The sequence below is a fragment of the Cavia porcellus genome, unplaced genomic scaffold (assembly GCF_034190915.1).
Source record: "Cavia porcellus strain 051 isolate PalLab524CR breed Dunkin Hartley unplaced genomic scaffold, mCavPor4.1 scaffold_24, whole genome shotgun sequence".
Classification (NCBI taxonomy): Eukaryota; Metazoa; Chordata; class Mammalia; order Rodentia; family Caviidae; genus Cavia; species Cavia porcellus.
The window spans coordinates 8,411,382-8,436,145 of record NW_026947507.1 but is presented as its reverse complement, the minus strand read 5'-3'; positions in this window follow the sequence as shown (position 1 = coordinate 8,436,145).

The window sequence follows — 24,764 nt, the reverse complement described above, 5'->3', positions numbered from 1 at the left end:
GTGGTGTACCTTGAGACTATAATGTTAGAGACATAAATCAGATGCACAAACTTAAATATCTCATGGATTCTTTCACATGAGAAACCCAAATTATAAATGAAGAGCAAAATAAAAGATAATAGGAAGGAGAGAGACACATGTTTCTCAAATGGAAAGAAGATGAAGAGGTAAGCTAAGGAAAGGGGTTGGAAAAACAATCTAAGATGTATTACACACATGTACCAACTCCATAACAAATGTAAATGTACTGCAAACATGTAATAATAAAAATAAAAAAACTTACAAAAACACAAGTCACCCTGTGTCTCTGACACGAAGATAGTACCCAAAAGGTCGAAGAGGTGAGGAGTCATCATTTCAGAGTAATTAAATCACTATGGCAATGACCACTTGAGTATCTGACTAAAGAGGAAAAATTTCACTCAGTATATATAATGTCTGCAACAAAGCAAAAGTGATTCTTATTATATTTTTGAAATTTCAGGAGACTTTGAAATATTTCTGGTAATTATTAAATAATAAATGGAAATAATTTATGCTGTAGTCATTAATTTTAAGATCTATAAAATGTTTTGTGGTCCAAGTTCTATGCTATTTTATTGATTTTCATAAACAGAAAAATTATTCAGAGTTTCATTCTAGACCTTAGGCTTTCAGCCTTATTTTTACCTTATACTGCGTTAAATTCCTCTACTGAAACTTCTATCAATGATTCCGTCAGAACATTAAGCCTCAAAAGGGGTACATAATACTTTAACAAAACTTTATCCTGAATCAGTACCTACCACACTAAGAATTCTCAGTCCATCCAGTGGCCTAGAGAGTGTTTTTAATTCCTTTTTATTTATATTAAAAGAGTGGGCTTGATTCTTTCTGACTATTAAAAATAAACCTTATTTTATCCTTAGGCTAATTAGTTTTAAGTGGCTCAAATCTTCAACAAATGTATTTGTCAGCATTATGAAATCTAAACATTTTAAAGAGATACTATACTCATTGTTTAAGATAGAATTTTATGAGTGAAAATTATGAATATGATTAACTTTTACCTATGGATAGGTAAGAACTGGCTAATTATGTTGCCCTTACAAATTTCTACTCCTTGTGCTCATAAACCTGGACCCATAAATTTTTACTTTTTATCTGTTTTTCTATTGTAACTGACCTCTAAGTCAAACATGGATAAATTAAAAGGAGATATTTGACACATGTCATGGACCCCAAAATAATAAAACAAAGAAACCTAAGAGACTGGTTCTTGGAGAGGAATGTGAGGAGCAGCTGACAGTGCTCAGGATGGCACAGCTGAAATGAATACACTCACTGTTGCAGAAGGGGCAAAGCGCGATTGCAACCCAGCTGTGATAATAGGCGATCAGTGACCCGTGACTACATTTTTTACTGAATTGCAGGTCTTGACTCTAATCATTATGTTAAAAAGAGGTGCTGTGCCTACAAAAGGAAGCAAGTCTGGAAAAAGAGACATGGCAATATGTTAAAACCAAACTGTAACCTAAAATCCACAAATATATGTCATCCCACCTGCTATTTGTTTCTGCCAGAGCTGTCATCCAGTGATCTAGAGATGAGAAAGGAGAGCAACAGATTTTACAAGAAGTAATAACGTATGGTGTAAAATTGGCTGTGTTGCTGAAAGGCCATGTTTCTGGGTTGTGTTATTCTATCCCTGTAAAAAGTGTTCTGTGAACTTCATCACATAATTGAAAGTTGCTAGTTCAAGATGCTGACAGCATGTAGATTTCTTCTCTTTTCTACTTTAAATGAATAATAACGTTTCTCAAATGGTGTTTCTCGAATTTTGAGGAGTATCACACAATGAGAATAAGGTACTAATAAAATTAAAAACACACCCTTTTTATTGCATTATTTTCCCTATGTATATAGTACCTGTATTAGACCACAGCCCAGTAATGTCATTTTATATTTATATAATATTTTGCATTTTAAAAGTATTTTATATCATTTCTACAAAATAAGACTGTGAATTATGGGAGATTGTAGTTCCATCTTATCAATGGTGAAACTGAAATCAAAGAATGTTAAAGATTTGCTATAGTAAATATTGGAGGCCAGTCCAAAATGCAAGCTTCACATTCTAATCCAATCTTCATTCCACTAGACTTCATTATTTTTAAGAGAAATGAGGCCCTTCCCTGCACCTGAATCAGTACCTACAACACTAAGATTTCTCAGTCCATCCAGTGGCCTAGAGAGTGTTTTTAATTCCTTTATCAATGGTGAAACTGAAATCAAAGAATGTTAAAGATTTGCTATAGTAAATATTGGAGACCTCAGCAGCTATCAGGATCATCAGCTACCCTTCTCCCTGACCTGAAAGACTTCAGCAGCCCTCAGACCATCAGTGACCTTTTCCATCACTTGCAGTACTTTGGTGGGTCAATGGGAGCCTCCTCAGTGAACCCTCCACCTACAGAAGGGACCTTGGCAGGCCAGCAACAGTGTGGTGAGTGTCCTTCTCAAGTAGAGGACCTCAGTGGATCAAAAGGAGCCTCAATGAACCCTTCCCCCAGCTGTATGACCTTGGTGAACCCACGAGAGTGTGAGTGAGTCCTTCTTCCATACAGAGAATCCCTACCTGGAGGAACCAGAAAAGGCCTAAGGGACTGCCAGAGATATAGTAGGTCCCAGCTGTTGGTGAAGAAATCACCAACAGAGAGAAGAAAATCCATAGAATAAGAAAGAATTTTAGTCAGCAGTTCCTCAGACAAATGACTTATATCTAGAACATATGAAGAATTCAAAAACATTAGGCCTCCCGAATTCAAAGACCCAATCCAAAAATGGGCATCTGAGATGAATACACACTTCTAAGATGAACAAATACAAACGGCAAATACATACATGAAGAAATGTTCAGCATCATTTGTCTTTCAAATTAAATCAAAATTGAGATCCCATCTAACTCCAGAAAGAATGGCTGCTGTCAAGAAATCAAATGAAATCAAATATTGACAGGGCTTTGAGGAAAAAGGAACACTTCTCCACTCCTGGTAGTAGTGTAGACTGGTACAACCACTGTGGAAATCACTGTGGAGATTTCTCAAAAAACTAGGATTGGAAGTCCCATTCAATTCAGCCATCCCCCTTCTGGGTATTTCCCTAGAAAAGATGAAAAGGTCATGTCACAGTGATTATATGTGCTCCTATGTTTATAGCACAACAATTTTTAATAGCTAAATCTTGGAAACAATTCATCTACAAAATGAATTTTAAAAATGTGATATGTTTATACAATGGAATATTACTCAGCTATAAAGAAGAATAATCTTGAGGCTTTTATAGGTAAATGGAGGCAGCTTGAGAACATATTCATAAGTGAACTAAATCAGACTCATATTTGTAAATATCATGTTAGCTCACTAGTGTAAAAAAACTGAAAGAGTAATAAAATCCAGAGTATCCGATAGATATTGTGATAAGGAAAGGGAAAGAAAGTTTTCAAAGGGAAAGAACAACTGGGATAGGAAAAAAGAGAAAAGGAAAAAAAGAAGAGATTATATGTATCTAGGTATACACATATGTATGTATGTATGATACAAAAGATAGATAACTATACTCCTTAGCTCTGTTAGTTTACCAAAAGAACAGTTTATGCTTTCATTGTTTGATTGTTTGATCATTTTTTCATGCCTATATCTTGTAACCTGAACAACTGCTTCTAAAATAACAACATGCAACATATTAGCATATCATTTTTTGAAATTCTGTATCATTTCTATCTTTTTTTCTGATTTGATTTTTAAAATAAAAAATTAAATTATATTAACTGTATTTCTGAAAAGAAAGAAAAGAGGAAATGAGAAAGAAAATCAAATTATTTATTTTTTATTTTGTTTTAAAGAAAATAAACCCAACAAACCAAAGCAGAATAAAGCCACCAAAATAAAACAGTGAAATTGGTACAGAACTTCAAAGCAGGATGATAGGAAAGCAAAAATGGCTACCATAGTGTATCTTCACCATAGTTGTCCATTCCATCAGATATAGCAAAATCAAACCAAATAAAACAGAATACAACCAATCAAAACAGAATGAGCACAGCAAAACAATTAATTGGAACAAAACAAAAACAGTGAATTGGATTTTAAAAACAAGATAGAAGGAAATCTCCTGTATTTTCTATATTGCATACTGTCATCCTCCCAATAGATACTCAGGCCTGCAAAATCAACCAAACAAAACAAGCATTCAGTTGCTCCTTGTACCTGAGTTTCCATTAACTCAGCCTGTCCTCCAAACCAGTGAGCTGTTTGGCAGGGTGGGGTGGGGAGAGTGCATGCAGGGGGATTGATATGATTCTCAGTCCACATCCCTCTGGGTTCATGGGAGGCATTATCTGACTTCTCTCTTCCTGAGCCCCACATAGCTTGCAAGTCTTCTCAAAAAGGCTGGCTAGCTGGCATCTTGGTGGGCTCTTCTTAGTCCTGATTCTCTCGAGCACCATTTGACTTCTTTCTTCCTTGGCCCAAATTATTTCTTCAGAGGAAAGTCATCAGAATCATTTGTTTTCAAATATATTATCAATAAACTAACCAAAATGATACCAAAAGGTAATCTAATTCAAATTGTGTGAATTATTACATAATGAAAACTTCTTCCTCTTAATTTAATTTGCCAAGTATAAATAGCAGTATAATTTATAATTATCTGGTAACTAGAAAAAATTTCTCTCCTATCATTTGTAGAACCATACTGTATTCTCAAAATGAAACATAATCTAAAGGCTATCTAGTAAAATGTCTTTCTCACTAGGTAATTTTTACATAAAAACTTCTGGAAAATTCTGATACTCTTGTCAAACACTGTCATGTCTAAGAAAGCAACACACACCCCAAAACTGTACTATCTAAGAGAACCTTAGCCTATGGACTCTGGTTTGCATAATGAGGATGAATACCCACATTTTCTACTCATGGGTCATGACAGAAATCTTCCCGAAGATACTAACTGGTGTTCAAGTCAAGTAGTAAATCTCTGGTTTTCCTCCATTTCTTTTCCCATGTCTTAGGTGTAATTTATATGGCTTATTAACACTGATAGTTCGAATACCAATAGTAAGCCGAGGTTCTAGTTACAATCCTTGTACTGTGACCTTACTGTAGTCTTGAAATCAAATCAAGTAGTAAACAACTTTACAATTTCATACCTCGTTTAAAGGTTGCCTTGGGAGGAGAGTGTGTGATGAGCAGAACAATGTACTGTTCAACTGATAAAAGCCACTGAGGACAGAAGACCAGACAGGCAGTGTCTGCACATGTACTGTACATATGTTTATTTTGTTTTGTTTTTAGAGAAAAAAGCAAAACAGAAAAAGGGTAGAAATAATACAGAATTTCAAAAAAGTAACAGTAAGAATTCACTAGTTGATAAAATACATATTATTATCTTAGAAGTTATTGTTCAAGTTACAAAATCAAAGCATAAAAAGTGGACAGACAATCAACAGGCACTGTACATATTTGAACAGGAGCACATGCAACTATCTCGGCCTCCTACCAAGCTTCTCCTTTATAGTCAACTCAAAGTTGCTATCTTGAAAACAGAATTTAATGCTGAGATTCATTACACTAATAGATTCTTGTGTCTCATTCCCAAAAATCAATATAGAAAGAACTACATACATGGGAGAAATGCAATGCATATTTCTTTACTGAGAGGTTGAGATTATAAAGTGGGAAAATAATGAGACTTTACGACTGAATGTTATTACAAATGCTTCCCATCTAATATCTGCATTTACCCTAATCATAAAAAATCACACAACCAAAGCTATTCTCCTTCAAAATGTTTTCCTACACATGAATTTCCTAGATAAGACTTCATAGAGCTTCTCTTTCCTCAACTGTCTGGTCTTTCTGCTAAACATTGTCAGGTGTTAGTGTTGATATTATTTCTCTTGATTTTACTGAACATTATATTCAAAGACTGTAATTTTAAGAACACTATTTAGGCTATCTTTAGTCTCTCATATTAATAGTTATTAATGTTCCTAAGAAGCTTAGGGAAAACAACAAAACAGTAACATTTCCTTATGGCAAAGGGTTTTAAAAACAACCAGAGAGAGACAGACCCCAGCCTCTCCCCATGAGAAAGCAACATTCACAGACTAGGAGGGTAGAGAGAATAAGGCCATACAGCAATCAAGCCCCATAAGAACCAGCACCATGTGTGGAACACCACTAGACTGGGAACACACAGACCTCCATCCTCTCCCCTTGGGCCACTATCATTCACAGACTGGGGATAGAGAGAACAAGACCACACCAGCAAGTAAGCCAGTCTGGGAGCCAGCACCAGGCCACTGTTGGACTGCAACAGCCAGAACCCAGCCCCTCTAGGCATGCAGGCTGGAAGCAAGAAGTACCAGTCCCCCCACCCCCATAAGTGACTGGCTTATCCTGAGAAACACAGGCTGTGATGACAGCTATTGAGGTGAAATGCAACTGGATGCCTGTGGTGCTTTAGTGTTTCACTAACATTGCAGGTCTAGGGCCAAGGGTCTGATCATGGGTTCAGAGGATAGCAGTACACAGTGTGGCATCTAGGGGGGATCTCCTTCTAAGGTTTGCAGCCATTGTTGATTCCTTATGGTCTTTTTTTGAGGTCCTATATTAATTGTTTTGTTGTTGTTGTTGTTGTTGGGTTTTATTCTCTTTTGTTTTGTTTGATTATGTTAAATCCAATGGCAGGAGCAGCTATATCAAAAATAGCAACATATATTATGGTAGCAAATTTGGCTTTACTATTGATTTGTTTTGAAGTCCTTTGCTGCATTGATTGTTCTGTTTCAATTGTCCCTTCTATTCTGTTCTGTTTGATTTTTACTATGTCTGAAGTTATCTGCAACTATTTTGAAGGTGTCAAGGGGCATTATGGCAACTATTATTGATTTTGTAATGTTTTGAAGTCCTGTATCTCTTACACTGATTTGTATGGTTAGTTTTATTCTGTTTTATCCTCTTTAAAATAAAAATTTAAAAATAAAAAAACAACCAGAGAATATGACTCTAATAAGATAATAAAGTTCAAAATATTTCAGAGTATAAAGTAAACCTGTCTTTGGGAACCAAATAGCAGAGGAGCAGATTTGAACGTAATAGTTATTATTGACATTGTAACACCTACAAAGAAAACTTGCTCTCCTAGTTTACTAATCCAGCTTATGTGTGAAACCACACACATACCAATCACTCCTTCAATCACCTTTAAGTCACCTAAAAATGCTTCCTACTCAAGCATGCATACTGGGTATTCCTTTTGTAATGGACAACAAAAGAATGACCTTACAAGAAACTAATGATCCTTGCTCCCCAAGAATCTCTACTGAGGCATGTAACATAAAATAAATCATAGCCAAGGAGGTCTCAAAAGTTTCTTGATGAGAGAATCATGACCTTTTCAAGTATAAAATGATAGATTGAATGGAGCAAGCGACATGTAGATTTTTTTTAAAACACATTGGCAAAATATCCAATGATGGATCTACCAAAGTCAAATGGAGTACCTGACCAGTGTCCTCCATCAGAAAACAGAATGACAGGTTAATCTGCCTGGAGCACAAGAACTTGTTAAGCAAAATCATAAAGTGAAAACCAAGTTCACTGTAGAGTTCTGTGGGTCTGGGCTAAGTGCTATATCAAAAGTACTCGGCATTTCTGAAAAGTAGCACTTGCAGCAAAGAGCCCACAGGAAGAACTTTGAAGCCCATGTTGAAGCAATGGCACAGATCCCTTTATACACCTCTGCTTGATGAAAATCTATGGCACCCCACGGGGACTGTGATGTTTGTAATCATCACTTAGTGGGTTTTACTTATACATCGCAGATTTCATTATACACTGGCCCTCAAAGAGCTTTGTAATTTGAATGAAAGAATTCAAATTCTTTAGTTACTACCCGATTCCACTTTTACTACTTTATTGTCCGAAGTACTCCAAAGGCATGAAGTCAATTTATTTTTCCATAGAAAATAAACATTCACCAAGGTACATCTGTTCTATTTTTTTCATTCTTAACTAGACATTTGATAAAATTGTTGTTTTCATTTTTTAAACTTCCCCGAAGTATCCATTCACAGGTTTGTGGAGCATTCTAATCACACTGGCAGAGATCAGACAGACTGAACAGACCTCAGACAGAAACTGCGGGCAGGGGAGGCTGAGTGCACCAGGCACAGCTCTGCAGAGGCATCAGCGCTGACATGTGAGCTGAGGTCTTTCTACTGCAAGAAGCTGGCTTGCTTTAAAGTGGAAGGAGAAAGTTACCCAGTGAAAAAGTTCCTTTTCTTCTTCAGCTCTAAACTCCCTAAGCGTTCCAGGGCCCCTTTCTCTGACTTTCAGAACAATGTCCACACTGTCTATTCTGAACAGGCAACATCTTTCTACCCCTCAGGCTTTACTTCACCTGCCCATGCAGTCCCCAGGCAGGTGCTTGTCTTGGATCCTCCACTAGGTCATGGTTGCTCTCCAAGTCCTTGGCTGATCTGCCCTCAGATTCTATTTGTCCCTCACCTTCCTTTGCTCTGCTCTGGTATCTCTGATATGATTCCTGCAACCTGTGTTGTGGGGACTCAGTTATCTTCTGGATGGATTCAGGAAACCGGATGTCCAGGCAGGAGTCTGGCAAACAAAAGAATGAAAGAGGAGAGTGAGGCTATTTTTCCTCCTCTCTCCACCTCACGAAGCACCCAGCGAGGTCTACATATTCTGCGTAGTTCATCAGGAAGCAAAAAACTTTAATTCTCGATCTCCTGTGTTCCCAAGGAATATGTTCCTTTGTGGTGCACATACTTATAATATTTGTAACTTATTTGCTCAGCCTTTTAAAATGAGACTGCAGGAGAATTTAAAATCAGAAGAAATAAATGAAAAATTGTGAACTTGCAAGTCATTGAGAGCACTGTGATTAGAAAAGAATTCGAAAGTAACTCTAGCAAGAATCCCCCTTTCTGAGAATACCCAGACTCTTAAACAGTGTCCTTCACAATGTCAGGAGTCACAGGTGTCACCTTTCAGAGCATTTCCAAAGGGAATCAATCTCTAGGAGCCAGCTCAGGGCCATGCTTTCTAACATTTAAACCCCACATGATTCTTCCTAACACAAAAATATAAAGACGACATCACATCAAAGTAGTGGACAAAAAATTGTTTTTCCCATTCTGTATACACTCCTACTTAAGAAAATACTGTCCAGAAAACTAGAGGAGGGTAAGAGGTAGATGTACTTTGGTACAAATTATAAAGTATGTCCAGATCCCCTTCTACTCAGTGGAAGAAAGTATAAGGAGTCAAAAGACTGTCATATTCCCCCCAAGAGAGACATTAGACTTGTAATATTTACAGACATTCACAAATTGCATCTAATTTTAAAGTAACTACTTGGACATTATAATGAAATACTGTGTCTCTCTTCTAGGACTTCTTTTGAGAAAAAATAGAGAAAGCTCTCAGTTATTTATGTTTCTCTCTTTTTCCATGATTCTAAATTATATGAAGCAACATTTTACTTGTGAAAGATCTTTGTGGCTTTTTCCCTCCAACTGTTATAATAAATATAGCTATCTAGAATCAATATTTTTCAAAACTGATGAGACCACATTCTTAACAAAATTGACACCTACAACAGACATAACTATCTCTGTCAAGCAGTCCACTTGGGTCAAAGGTAATTTCAGACAGAAGACAGTGTATGAATCTCCTTTAGAATATTTGCAACTAGTATTTTAATATTTTTCAGATTCTCAGAAAGACATATCTGACACAGAAAACCTAATCATTTCACTTGGGTTTAAATACTGATAATGCCACAAAATAGCTGGGTTTTGTTGTTGTTGTTGTTGTTGTTTTAAAGAGAAAAACAAAACTAAACAAAGCAAAACAGTAAAAGGCTAGAAGTAATACAGAATTTCAAGAGAAAAAGTATACAGTAAGAATTCACCAGTTAATAGGTCACACTGTTTGAACCACGTAATCTTTCAGGCCACCCTTACCCTTTTTTGTTTGTTTGTTTGTTTGTTTGTTTTGCTTTGTTTTGTTTTATTGTTTTGTTTTTCATTTTCAAGATAAAGAACACTTTCAATTTTAAAATACATCCTGCTGTGCCATAGAGGAGCAGCACATTGACAAGAAGCCTGCCTCAAATGATACTCTGTCTTGTACTTTCTTATCAGTCTGTCAAACCATAAGTACTAACTACAAAATGACCTGCTTTACTAACTACAAAACAATGTCTGGTTACTTTTCATAGTAAGTGATAAATTGGAGAATACCTGCCCTGAGGTCATGAAGCTTGACTGGGATTAGAGAAAAAGGAAGAGGATGGAATTCACATTAAAGAGTTGCTTCAGACTGGGACATGCTTAGTGATTCTCTGTAGGTCCCTGCTAACCCTAGAAACCCTCGTAATTCCCCAATGACCACCTGAATAGTAAGGAAGTTATAGAGATTTTAAAAGATACCTCTAATAAAACTAGACCCAAACAATTCAACTTAAAAACCCTTGAAATAGACAATTTTATAGTGACAACCCAAATTTCTCAGCTTTTTACAGGAATACTCTGAGGGGTTAGGGAACTGAGGCCTTACCTATACCACAGCTAAACTAAGTGGTTATCAGGCAGTACATCTGAGAAACAAAAGCATGGCCTAGAGTGGCCCCTAGAGGCTAACTCTGAAATTACTTCACCAATCTACCCATCTGGCAGGCAATTTTTTTTCATTCTCATCAGTGGGATATAAGAAGTTTCATTTAAATCCACTAACTTTGTTTCATGCAAGTTCAGAAATACAGATTTGGTGATATATGTTGATTTAAAATGAAATCACATAAACTAGTATCTTTTTTCTTGGACTTCTTTTCCTCATAATGTCACATGTGTGGGAGGGCTGAAGGTACAAGGGGGGAAAAAATGAGACATTAACTTTGAGATATACAGTGGCATTAGTGGTACTGTATACAGGAAACTCTCCTGTTTTAATTCAGTATTTGTGCCTGGGCTTAATCACTTTTGAAGTAAATGAGACCAAAAACTAAATAAAGAAATAAAGACACAGAAGTTTAAGCATATTACTTTTAAAACTTTATGTATGAGGAGCTGCATTTCAATAATCACAAGGACAAGCAGAAGGATGAGGTCATATCCTTGATTTACTCAAACTTTGACTTCGTTCTCCAGCGAATATATTACTGAAGGATTCAAGAAATTGAGGAGATTCTGTTCCGCCATGTACACTAAACACCACTCAGTAGTTGAGAAATTGGAAAACCACAAAGCTTGGGAAGAAAAATGAATGCTTTGGAGCATAAATTTTTCCATTAAATTATGCCAATAAACTTAGGACCTTGAAGGTTACTGTACTTCAATATTTTTTAAGTGGAAGAAAACTCTTTGCTGCCTTTAAATTGGGACTAGAAATTGAATAACTAGGATGGCAAGATTTTTTTTAATCCTGCTAGAATAAGTAAATAAATCTATGACTTTCCTGTTAATTTAATATCACTCAGTTTGAATGGAATGTATGTTTATTAACATAGGAGATAATTTTTCTAATTTTTCAGTTAAAGAATAAGCTTATGCATATTTCTAATTATATTTCCTCTATGTTTTCTACATGAATAGTTGTTTTTCCATTGGTTGATTAATAACAGCAAAGATGAATTTAAAACTCTTAAATTAAATCAGATATTTTATAAAGCTCCTAAGACTTAAAAGTCAAGGAAAGTTAGCTGAGCTCAGATATTTCCATCTCACACCATTTAAAGTTAGTGATAGCAGGAGACTACAGTTTAGGGTTGGATCACACTGCAGGGTGCCATATTCCTGCAGTAATATGGGAGCTTCTAATTCAGAAGATTTGTGAACTGACACAAGAGAATTTACCGCAGTGACTTTGCTGTTCCTTCATTTTTTCCTTCTCTTCCTGACTCTTCTTCTCCCTGTCTTACTCTCTTGAATAAAAACAAACCACTTATAGGATTCAATGGGCAGAATATGAATTAATAATCAGGTTGTGGATTCTAACACAGTTTTTGCCAGTAATTATCAAACAAATCATCCAGGTGCTAATTTCATTGTAAACAGTAGCAGTAGAAGTGATGACTTAATAGTCCCTTGTAAATTAAAGCACACTATTGTCAATTTCATTTCAAGGATGGATAAAATACAAGAGAGTAAATATAAAGCAAAGGAGAATAGGAAGGAAGCTTAACATTAAATTTGAGACATAACCTCAGTGTTATCATCAAAAGATTCTCAAGTCTGGGTTTGGTTATAGACAGATTAATATGTGTAGCCCTCTTGCTAGGATTTTCTTATCTATAATAGAAATATTAATTCCACTGTGACCTCTGCCTGTCTTGGATTTTAAAACTCCAGATGTCAGTGCAAGAAAAAATAAAATCACACTAACTAGACAAATGTGCTCGAGGAACATGTGCACAGCCACCTCTCACTGATGTGGCAGAGGGAGGACCCCTCCCTGTAGCTAAAATATGACTCAATTTCTAGGTTATTTTCTAACCAAATATTATATTCTTCCACTTTCCATTTCCACCCACTGCCTCCTCTATGCAATTTATGCAAATATCAGTGCTTTAAACAACCTTCTCTTCCCACCTACTCACACCTTTTTCTGCACTACTGTGCCATCTTGCTCATCCTGACCAACGATGCTCTACTTTGCACGCACTAAACAAAGCAGCACCTAGGCTTCACATGCTCCAGCCTCCACCTCTCCCTTGTCTACCACTTCAGTAAATGCTCAGAAGTTATACAGTCAGCTGAGCAGACACATGAAGAAATACACAGCTTAGCTACCATTCAAGTAAGGATGCACCAGTTAATATCCCCTGAAGAATAATCCAAGTAGAGGAAGCCCTGAACATCATTAGCAAAAACTTTCCAATTTTAGAAGTCATACCATACATGAGATGGGATTTATAGAACTACTGGTTGAGATTTAATTTTCTTAGCCATATTGGGACTCAATATCCTATCACAATATTAATATCTACAATATGTAAATATCAGTGAAATTACTTTGCAATCCTCCATTATCATGTGCAAAGCAACTTCAAAGATGGCTCTGTTTGGAGTTGAATTACCATCCCTCCGAAGTTTGGTGAAGTGTCAATTTCTGAAGTTGTAGAACAGACAGAATTACCTTTGGTGTGACATCGACTGCTAGGTTCCATTGATTGCTTTGTCAATTAGAAACTAAAGCATGAGAACTTCAAAAAGACACCAATTAACCCACAGGAATACTTGACCAATTTACTTTCTCAAATGACAAGTAAAACAAATAAAATAATATGCTATATCATTTACTAGAGCAAGAAAATGTTTAAAATACTCAAAGCAGTCTTGGCAACAACAAAAATTGAAATATTTTTGCTTTGATATTTCCTAAACTCTTTCATAGCACATAAAAGTGTTATGACAGATGTAGCAAAGGAAATTGCACGGAGTATATAGTCCACATCCTTTGTAAATACTCTGATCAAGGAACAGTATTATTAGAATCCAATATTACTTTGAATCAGCAACAATTATTATACACACATTTGTATGTTTTACATTCAGGCCTCTGCATGTTTTTATTTCCATTTGCTTAACTGAATGAGTAAACAGATCCTCCTACAGTAGATCCTCCAATGTGTAATTCACATTTTCCGCTAAATAAGGAATTCTTTCAAATGGAATATAGTTGATTAAAGAACCCAGACAATGCAATTCATTTTGAAGACAGAAATTTTAGCTGTAGAACATGATGGGAATGGGTCTCTTCTGAAACTTCTTCGATACTCATTACAATCCTCACCATAAGAATAGATTCATTTCAACTCCTGTTATTACCTTCTTTCAAATGCAGGCAGTATTATCATTTTAATACCTGTTAAGTTCTGACCACAAAATCCTCCACCAATATTATTTTATCCTTATGGATGGAGAATGTGCTCAGATCTATTGGTAACTCCTATGGGTCATGGAGCTATTAATAAATGAAGGTTAAGGAGCTGGAAGTTTAGCTCAGTGGCATAAGTGCCTGCCTTATAAGCAGGCAGTCATGAGTTTGATCTCTGGTACTGATAAAAAGGAAAAAGACAAGAAAATAAATGAAGGTTAAACTAACAGCCAATCAGAATTTTTTAAACTCTAACAGCTTATCATTTTACATCTTGGAACAAAATGACTATAAAAATTCAAATCATTCATTCTGTAACAAGAACAATAAACGCTATGCTTCAGCAAACATTGTTAACCAAAACACATTTTAAATTTTGGAAGAACAACACCCGCTGGCCCCTAGAGTGGGAAAAGACATCATCCTCCTGCTAGCTAGAGGAAGCAAACAGCACAATCATACTGCTAGAAGACAACAAAATAGATTCCATCTGATCACTATTTTTTCAGGAACCACATGTGCAGTTTACAATTTTCTTTCCAATGATCTGATTTCTTTTTTAATTTCAGAATTCAAAAATTTGAAAATCAATGTTGGCTCCATTCATTACTAGCTTTGAGACTGTCCTAATTCAAAAGGTGGACATAATAATAAATTCTGGCAAAAAATTTAAAGGCAATCGTTTTAACAAGGGCAGAGTGTTTGGGATAAGCATGGCATGATCACTACCAAAGCATCTCTAAATTGGAATGCAGTGACTGCTAAGTGAGCTCTCAGATTAGAATGCTATCATAAAATTTCTACCTGAGACCCCCAACTTTGAGCCAAAACACTGGTATCAACGTGTAGCCGCACCCTCACGTTGAGACAAGGTACTAGTATAGGAAGGAAGACTTTATGTTTTTCTTTAGCAATTTTTTCAGCTCTAACTGCAATGCTTTAGAGCATGGGCCAGGAACCATCCTTATATTTTCTGTGAGTTTTCCTTCAAAGCACTTCTTCTGTGACACGGTTGAAAAATGTGCAAGCTAAGGAAGATAATGCAAATACTGCCACGTTGTCACTTACCATCTCAGCCAGCATTGGCACTCAGAAAATGAAAAAGCCTCTGACATATCGAAATTTAGCAGCAACATTCTAACTGGGCCGAGAACAATATTTTTAATCCTCCCAGGAAAGATCAAATTAAATCAGTGGCAAGCTCTGCCTGATACAGCTCTATGTCACTGACTGCTCAGATGAGAAAGCCAGAGAAGTCTGCAGCTCTTGACTTTGTAGCCCAAGCCTTTTTGTAGAAATCCAGGGAGCAGCGATAAGCCATTCCTGCATAAAGATCAGCCTCCAGACAGGGAAATGGTGTCAGAGACGAGGGTGCAGAGCACAGACACACGTTTTGCCTGGCATTTAGATTCAGTTAAATGCCATCAAATTTCACAGCTGAACTTCAAATATGACTCAGAGGTTTGATTTTCCTTCTGTTTTCAGCAATGCATCACATCTGTGTATTTCAGCCCACACAGTTATGCATTTTAGTGATTTTATATTAAAAGCAGATTCTCTTAATCAATAATAATTCAGAAATTATAGCTGTATTCATTAAAAGTTCTATTTAACAGCAGTTAAAACCCAGTGTAGGGGTTTTCAAACTTTAGTATGTGTAAGAGACATCTGGAAAGTGTAAAAAATGCAGATTCTAGGGGCCTCCCTGCAGAGTCTCACTGAGTGACTCTGGAATGAAACATCAGAAATTGCATTTTTTAACAAGCACCCCAGGTGAAAGTTATTCTACAGTCTTTCAATTTTAATGTGATTTTTATAATCCCAGTTGCATGTAAATCCTTTGAAGAAATGAGAAAATGGAAGGAGATAGACAGCCCAAAATGTATTTTGACAGTTTTGTAGATAGTCTTATTCTGGATTTTAGAGATTTAAATCAAATTTTTATGGTATTCTAATCCATATATGAATACTCTTCTTGAGTCAGACAAAGCAAGTAAAAAAAAAAAAAAAAGATTTGCCCCAAGGAAATCATTCAGCTCCCCAAAGCAAAGATCATTCATGTGGCTATTTCAAGGAGCCTAGTTTCATAAGTTTAAGTTAATAGTCTTAGCCACAGCATTCATGTTTAAGATTTTAAGTTTTTGTGTTCACTTTGATAGTATAAAAAATGGAACTATAAAAGTAATATGACCAGCTCAAGATGTTCGTATATATGTGGCATATTTAATCAACAGTGAAATATGACTTCAACCCTTCTCCAAATATGAAGCCCAGTATTTGACAACATAACATTTATATCTACTTTTTTATTTTAAAAGTCTAAGGTTTCACCTGCTAACTTTGCATAATTATGGTGTTAACTATATTGATGCTAACTACACCAATGAACTAACAGTGTAATTCCTCTTTTCAACTAAAATTTTTGTCCTTTAGAAGGCACACTCCCTCCAATCCAAACATAGAAATTTATAGAATACTGTTTGGTTTGTTTCATTTCTGCACTTAAAATTGGGTTTATCTCTCAGAGTTTATTACTTCTGAACAAGGGCAGTTTCAACAGTGGATGTAGAATCTCTACAAAGAACAAAACATTTTAATTTTTGACTGTTATTGTCTTAAAATGATATCATAATTTTTGAGCGAGGTAGCATACTTTTATTCTTTCATTGGTCTCTCAAAAATATTATTAAGCAGAAGGATTAAGTACACAATTAAGTGTGATATTTAATGTTTTCTTCAGTGTACATTACCAATGTTAACACAATAAGTTGGTATGCCCATACTTTATTCATGTATTTTATTATATATATATATATATTTCATTGTTTATATAATATATAAATATTCATTATTTCAATAATATACACATATATAAATTGTCAACCATTGTATGACAGAAAAAATAAAGATGCAGCCTCTGTCCGCACAAGATTCCAAATTCAATCTCCCAGTGTTTGATAGCATACATTACATATTCCCCATGAGCAGATAACAATTTCATATGAATTTATTTATGTACTAACAAACACAATCACCTCTAATTCCAGATGCAAAGAGATTGGAACTACATCTTAAAATAAGGTAAGCTCAACTATTTTATACCATGAGAAAATAACAGAATTATTCACTATTGAGTTGATTGTGGTAGAGTCAGCCCCATCAGCAGGATTTAAAATAGCCCAAAATACTCTGCAAAAAACATTTCTTCATAACACTTAACAAAGACTCCTGTTATAGTCAGGATTTGCAAGTGAATGGATTTAATACAGGACACATAATTTATATTGTATAATATTCATCCAAAAGAGTCAAATGCAGAAACATGCAAGAGATTTGTCTACATATTAGACCCAAAAATTCAGCTGAGGACCTGGATCCCATGAATCAGCTCCCCAGGTCTACAGTGCACAATATCTCATTCAATATCTTTGGGCCTGCACTGGAAGTCCCAAAGATCCGTGATGGAAGCTATGAAGTCTGTACCAGTGGGATGAAGGATCTGTCTTAGCAGGATGAGGGATCTGCACTGGAGCCAAGAAGCAATGCTCAAGGTCAGGACCCAAGAGAACTACAGCCAACCTCAGCAAGAGCAAGAACCTGAGCTCCTCTGACAATGAGAACAGCTTGGTTCATATGAGGAAAACCAGCAGGACAAGCTTCTTCAGGAGAATCAAGAGAACACCATCATCCCCTCCAATTCTTTTTTTAATACTGCTGACATCAATCCTCAGGTAGGCCTTCCACACCCAGCACCACACTGACTGAGTTCAGCTGGGTGTTATGAGTTGCTCATTAGCTAATCCACCACAGCTCCAAAGACATAAAGCACTTTTCATTCTTTCACCTGAATATGGATACTAGTTCCTCCAGTGGCTAGATTCAAAAAATAAGGAGTCTAACTTCATTTTTTTTCTAGATCATTTCTTTCTTTTTTTTTTATGGAGAAAAAGAAAAAAAAACAGAAATAGGGTACACGTTATACAGAATTTCAGAAAAAATAAACAATAAGAAATCACTAATTAATAGATTACATATTGTTATCTTAGAAATAGGTGTTCAAGTTACAAAAGTAAAGCATATAAAGTGGACTTTCAAACAGTGAGACTGGAAACAGTGTTGTTCAATGATCCAACAAAACTCAGTAATATGGTTATCTATCTTATACACTTAAATATATATGCAGTTATATTCTTTAGAGTACTTTCTTTTCCTTTCTTTTGTACAGTGACAATTACATATTTTGGGTTTTATTACTCCCACAGTTCTTATTACTTTTTTTTGAAGAAAGTAAAACCAAATGTGACATAACAGAACAGAGTCAGTCAAATCAGAAGGATGAACATAATAGATAATGTAAAAAAAAAATACTAGGTGATCAACAATAGTTACCATACTGCCTCTTGCTATCTTAAAAAGAATTGCCTATATCATCAGTTATAATAAAATTGAACAAAACAGTAAAGAATAAAACCAAAACATTGGAGACATTACAGGGCTTTAATAGAAGATAATAGTCAACCAGAATGGGCTTCATAATGAATCTTATTGTCTTTACAGTTGTTGCCTACACTTTCAAACTTCGTACTATCAAGCAAAGCAGAATAGAGGAAAATCAGTCAAAGCAAGATGGTGAGGGCTATACAGGGTTTCAAATAAAGTTAATAGGAAATCAAAGTGGGTTACTATAATGCATCCTGCTATTTTTTATTTTTCCCTTAATTAAAAAGAAAAATTAAAAAAAAATTTTAAAAAAGAGACTGAGATAAAAGAGGGCATAACAACAAAACAGTGCAGGTCAAAGCATAACCATTTAAGCAAAATAGTGTTTCACCATAAGACATCCCTACATAAAAGTAGTTACCATAATGTCTCTTTCCTTGAAATCTTTGAGTATAACTTTGTATACTGTAGCACCAAACATATCAAGACAATGTAAAACCACTCAAAAGAATGATAGTATTACAGGGTATTTAGAACCAACTATCAGAAAATGAACAATGGATTCTGTATAATCTCCTTGTCTATAAAAGTTTTTGCTTATATTATCACATATAATAAAATTCAACAAGATACAACCTGTTAAGGCCGATGGAGACAGAAGAATAAAAGTTTGATGGGACTTCAAAGCAAGATGATACTAAATCAGCACTAGCTATTATGATGTCTTGTTTTCTCCAAAATAGCTGTTCCTACTATCCAATCTTCTCTGCCTCATTCCTGTTGAGCTCTTTTTCTGTCGTTAGTTGTCAGTTTGTCTTCTTCATTTCACTTTCTGCTCCATTCATTGTGGCCTCTCTGCCACCTTTTCTGAAGTCTTGGTATTTTCCTTTTTTAGAATATCCTGCAGTATTCTCTGTAGAGTTGAATTGGTGGTTGCAAATTCCCCCAGTTCCTCTTTAGTTTCACACACACATGTGCCCTGCCAAGCTTTGAGATAATGGGGAGAGATAAAACCCGCCTGGAAGCTGCAGAGGCCATGAAGTGCAGTCAGCTGCAGTTATTCTGGAAACGTCACTTTAAAAATTCAGAAGAAAAAAAAAAGGTATTGAGCTCTACAGTGGCTGTGTGTGCACTTCAAAGAGAAAAACATCTATTAATGGATCTCACAGGAGTTTTCTGCTGAGACTTTAGGAGTTGAGAAGCACAGTGAACGTAACACACACAAGGATGGAGGCTAAGCCCACCCACTTGATGCTTTTCCTTCCATTCTTTCTCACCCCCAATGGCCCTGCCACTGATTCCTATTTGTTAAGTAGAAATTATTTTCTCCAAAGGCATCTACAACATCTCAAACACAACCGTTGCTACCATAATCAATCTCTGCCTCAAAGACTCTTTCAGAGTAAATTATTTTGTAGACCAAAGACTTTCAGATTTTTGATGTTTTACCACTCTATGTACTAACTTTAATTTTTCCTTTGAACAAGGATGAAAATCTTTTATAAAATGCATAGTCCTAACTTTATAAATACTGTATTTGATGGAAAGTATTTTAGGAATTTTATTATCCCTAATTAAATTTAGAGCACTGATCAAACACTTTATAATTCACAAATAGATGATGTAAATTTATCACATTCCTTCCTCAAATAATGAAACAACCACACTCCCCACTCAAATAATACATGAAGCTACTATTAGGTTGCTGAGCAAGTTATGAAAGCATAGTAATCCCTGAGAAATAATAAACAGACAAGTCTTATAATTTCCCAGCTTACTGATGTGAAAAATATTTCCAGGGTGTGATTCCTTAATGGTGGAACATGGGTAGATTTCTGTGAGTACACAGTAATCTCTGTGAGTTACAATGTGAGCCTGGAAGTCTGGAGAGACCACAGTGTCTGGAGAGGAGAATCACAAAAAGAACTCCCCTGTGTCGATTAGAGATTTCCAGAAAAACAAAAATATTAAGTTATATGAGTGAGAGAGAGAGAGAGAGAGAGAGGAAACAGAGAAAGAGAATGTTAATATTATTGTAAGGCACTGGTTCATGTGAATAGAGGCTAAGTCCAAATACATGCAACTGGCAAGCCAGGAACTAGGGAAAGTTATGTGATCTGAAAGCCACTAGATTTAACATCAAAGATGAACAGCTGAAGTCCAAAGGCTAGAAAACTCCAGTCTTCCAGCTCCAGCAGTCAAGCAGGAAGAGTTCCATCTTCACCTTTTTATTCTATTCAGTTCTTAAATCACTTCACATTAAGGAGGGCAATCTGCTTTAGTCAGTCCACCAGCTCAAATGCTAATTCTAGAAACATTCGCACAGACACTCCCAGATTAGTCATTGGCCAAATGTCTGGGCATTCTGTGGCCCAGACAAGCTGAATAAGAGGAAGCATCATATCCCCCTAGAGTACTCAGCAAAATACTGATCAAAATATCCGCATAAGTAAATTACTTTAGATAAGAAAAGGAGTATCACCCAAACAAATTAGAGGGGACAATAGAGAATGGTCTCTTTTCCTACAAGCCAGAGTGGGAAACTCAGCATTCACAAAGTACTGAACAGAGAACTCAAAAAGAATCTTAAATCGGCACTAGGGAATAATTAGCCCTAGACTAAATGTTACTGTATTACTATTTAACAGATCTTAAAATGAAGATCTGAAGAAATGAATGCTTTCTCACTAATACAAATATGTGTTAGGACAAAAATAATCAAGAATGTTTATGAAAATACAAAATTAGACAATGATCTAAATGATAAAAACTATATCTGACAATCAGCCAACAATCACCAAGCATGCAAAAAAGGAGTAAACTATATCCCATAATGAATAGAAAAATCAGTCAGTTCTAACTGAACCAGAATTTACACAGATGGTATAATGATCAAAAAGGCTCATTTAAAACTATTGTGGCTGTATCACATATTCAAAAGTGTAATTAAAGGCACCAAGCTAGTTAAGCAAGGCCCAAACTGAGATTGAGGAATAAAAATTAAAATTTCTTGAAACTAAAATAGCATACAATGGACAGAAAAGTAGCTCAATGGTATAGAACTTGCCTAGCATGAGTGGGGGTTCCATATCCAGCACCCCACACAAATACCCAACATGGAAATAACAGCAGCTTAGATATTGCAGGAGAAAATATTAGTAAATTTGAAATAATGACAATATAAACTATGAATCACATATCACAGAAACAATAATACTGTAACAATTTTTTAAAAGGAACAGAACATTAGTGAGCTATGGCATATTCAAATAGCCCCATACACAGTAATTAAAGTCTCCAAGGATGAAAACAGAAAAAAGTATTAAACACACAGGTCCCAAGAGCTCAACAAACCCCAAGCACAAGAACATGACAGAAACTATACCAAAACATATCATAACATATTTGTTCAAAACCAGTGATGAAAATAAAATCAAGAAAACACCCAGCAAATGTAGCATTTACAGAGGAATGAAGTTAAGGATGACAGTATATCTTTCATTAGAAATTATGAAAATGAGAAGACAGTGGTGCAAAAAAGCTTTGAAATATTGAAAATATTGAAATATTGAAAAAAAATTTCTCTATCATGGACAATGTCTTCCAAAAATGAAAATAAAAAGGTTTTCTGAGATATTAAAAACACAATTAATCCATTATCAGCAGACCACATAGCAAGAAATACTACAGATGATTGCTCAGTGAACATTGTGACAAAGTGCTTTATGAGACTTATTGAATTAATAGTTTTATTTTACTCCTAAAGTATTTACTGCTATTAGGTGTTTTAGTTTTATGTTCACTTCATATACCAGATTTAAAATGTTATTATTTTCAGGCTTTTAGCTAACATAACTATCACTGTCCTTTTCTGCTATAGAACTGTTTTCTACCCTAATATTCTGCTTCTAATCATTGGAGTTAGAAATTAAATGAGAAAATTTATTGAGACTGTGAATAAATGACTCAAAAAATGTTAGCCATACTCTGGAAAAATACTACCACAATTAATGCAAGACAACTGATATACATTGAGTATATATGTTGTATTGGTTATTATTTTAAATCCTTCATATGTTATTTCTTTTTCAGAGCATCTAGACTCTGCTTCCAAAGTAAGTATACTCATGACTAAAGCATCAGAACGGTAAGCTGCTTTAAAGCACCAGCCTTGAATCCAGACATTCAACATTTAAGACCACGGCTCTGTTGCCTCCTAACACTGATCCTATGAGCAGATTTTGCTCAGCCTCACCTCTTGATGGAGGCAGCTCCAAAGGACACTTAGGCGACACTGTAATTAGTGGAGGAACAATGCACAAAAGAAGTATGAAAATAGGACTTAAACTCTTTGTGTTGTGTATTTATTTATCTCATTTTCATAAAATAAATACAGGAGCAGTAAAAGTTGTCATTGCATATGTCCCCTCACCCTTGTTATTTTGATCTTATTCTACCCTATCATGAGGTCCAGGAAATAGAAAATTTCAAACACATGAATCAGATATCTCAGGGATAAACAGATTGATCATCAACCTCAAATAATCTCCCAAGGATAGCAAATGTCACCATCTCCTTAAGGGAGCCCAAAATCTGTCAAGGAAATCAGAAAGGAAAATTGGTCCCAGCAGAATGATAGATGGCTTAGCTCAGCCTGCCATTCCAAAGTGTGCTGCTAGAATAATCTGCAAGGACAGTGACTTAGCAGTCAACCATAACTCAAGAATCACAACCTGCAGTCACAACACTGAAATATCCCCTATTTAACTCTGATTCTCAAAACAGTGAACGGTATACTGCTCACTTCTGAAGGCACATTAATTCTGTCAATGTTCACTCAGCTTTTTACTGGCAGCAGTCTATAGGAATGTCATTTCATTTCTTCCTGTTCCAATATGTATTGAATTTATAGACGCTTTCTTTTCCAAATGACCAATAAATTCCAAATCCAGCCTTTAAGTGAGAATGAGAAACCTTAAGTACATATGTAGACCTAACCCTTCGATTTAATTTGGACCTCGAATTAACATTGGTGTCATCACGGAAACTGCTGTTCGTGGAGTAATTTATACTTGGAATTATTATGACATCCCATTCAGTGCTGTATCTCTGAGTTAAGAATGAAGAGCAGTGAAATATTTGAGTAGAGGCCAAACAACCCCTAATCTCAGAATGTACTGGGAGTTACATAATGGGCTGACGGCCAGGTCAGGTTGCCTGCTCACACTACAGGCTGGCCACTAGCCCTCTTTCTGAATCTCTTCCCATTATCTCTCTTACACTTTTCTTTTCCTCTTCTCTTTGTGTCTTTCTCTATTCAGCTGTCCTGGCTTCCTCTTTTTTCTCTCCTTTTCTCTTTTGTTCCTTTTCTTTTGCCATTTTTTCTCTTTCTTTTCACTGCTGTATACAACTTAAATTTAGATGTTGTGCTTGCTAAATTTCAGAGTTTTAAGAATTAGAACAAATTTAAAACTTTTATCCGTCTCAATGATTAAGTGGTTTTCCATGAGGTTCTTGATGGTTTTACTCCAGAATCCATGAACTTTAAAACAAGAATCAAAAGTCAGAAGCTATTTTTTATTCAGAGAATCAGTTTTTGAGTTAGTCTTAATTGCTGTTCTCAAATGTTTTAGCACCTAGTCTAACATCTCATTTTTTCATCTTCTTTTATAATCTTCTATTTCTAAGGAACCAATTCTTATCTTTGACTGAGTATTCCATTTCTTCATCTTTTTGGGAAAAAAACAGCTTATTTTTAAAACTTTACTTTTAAAACTATACTCTTACTTTAGAATTATCTATTTTACTCTTACTCTAGAAATATCTATTAGCTATTTTGATAGCTTCAAAAATTTTTCACTTTTTGAGAAGTTGAAAATGAATCTGAAAGAAAACCTGATATAAGATCATATAGTTAAATACATCATTGACTATGTCAAGAAATCCAATAAAGTCTTTGAAAAACATATTTGCGTATTATGAAACAACAAGGGGATATTTTGGGGAAATACTCAAGGTCTTTTCATAAAAATTGTCAGAGTAAAGAGGAGCAAAAATACCACAGATGATTTCAACAACTCCAGCCCTTTACAATGGGCTCTTAATTTAGATGTATAGTGATAACTTCCCAAAATAGGTGACACCTGTCCAAATTTCAAAGAGCACATTAGGATTTTGAGGAGATAAAAAGATAATGGGACACAATCTGTCATTATACATTTGAATTGCACAGATTTTAATAACTGAAAAAATGAGTTATTTCATTTTTTCTACCTCCATTTTTCATCTATATGATAGATATACGATGAAAATTAAGTCAGATTTCTAGAAAGTGCCTAGAATATAGTCTCACACAGAATCTGTCACATAGTAAGTGTTCCA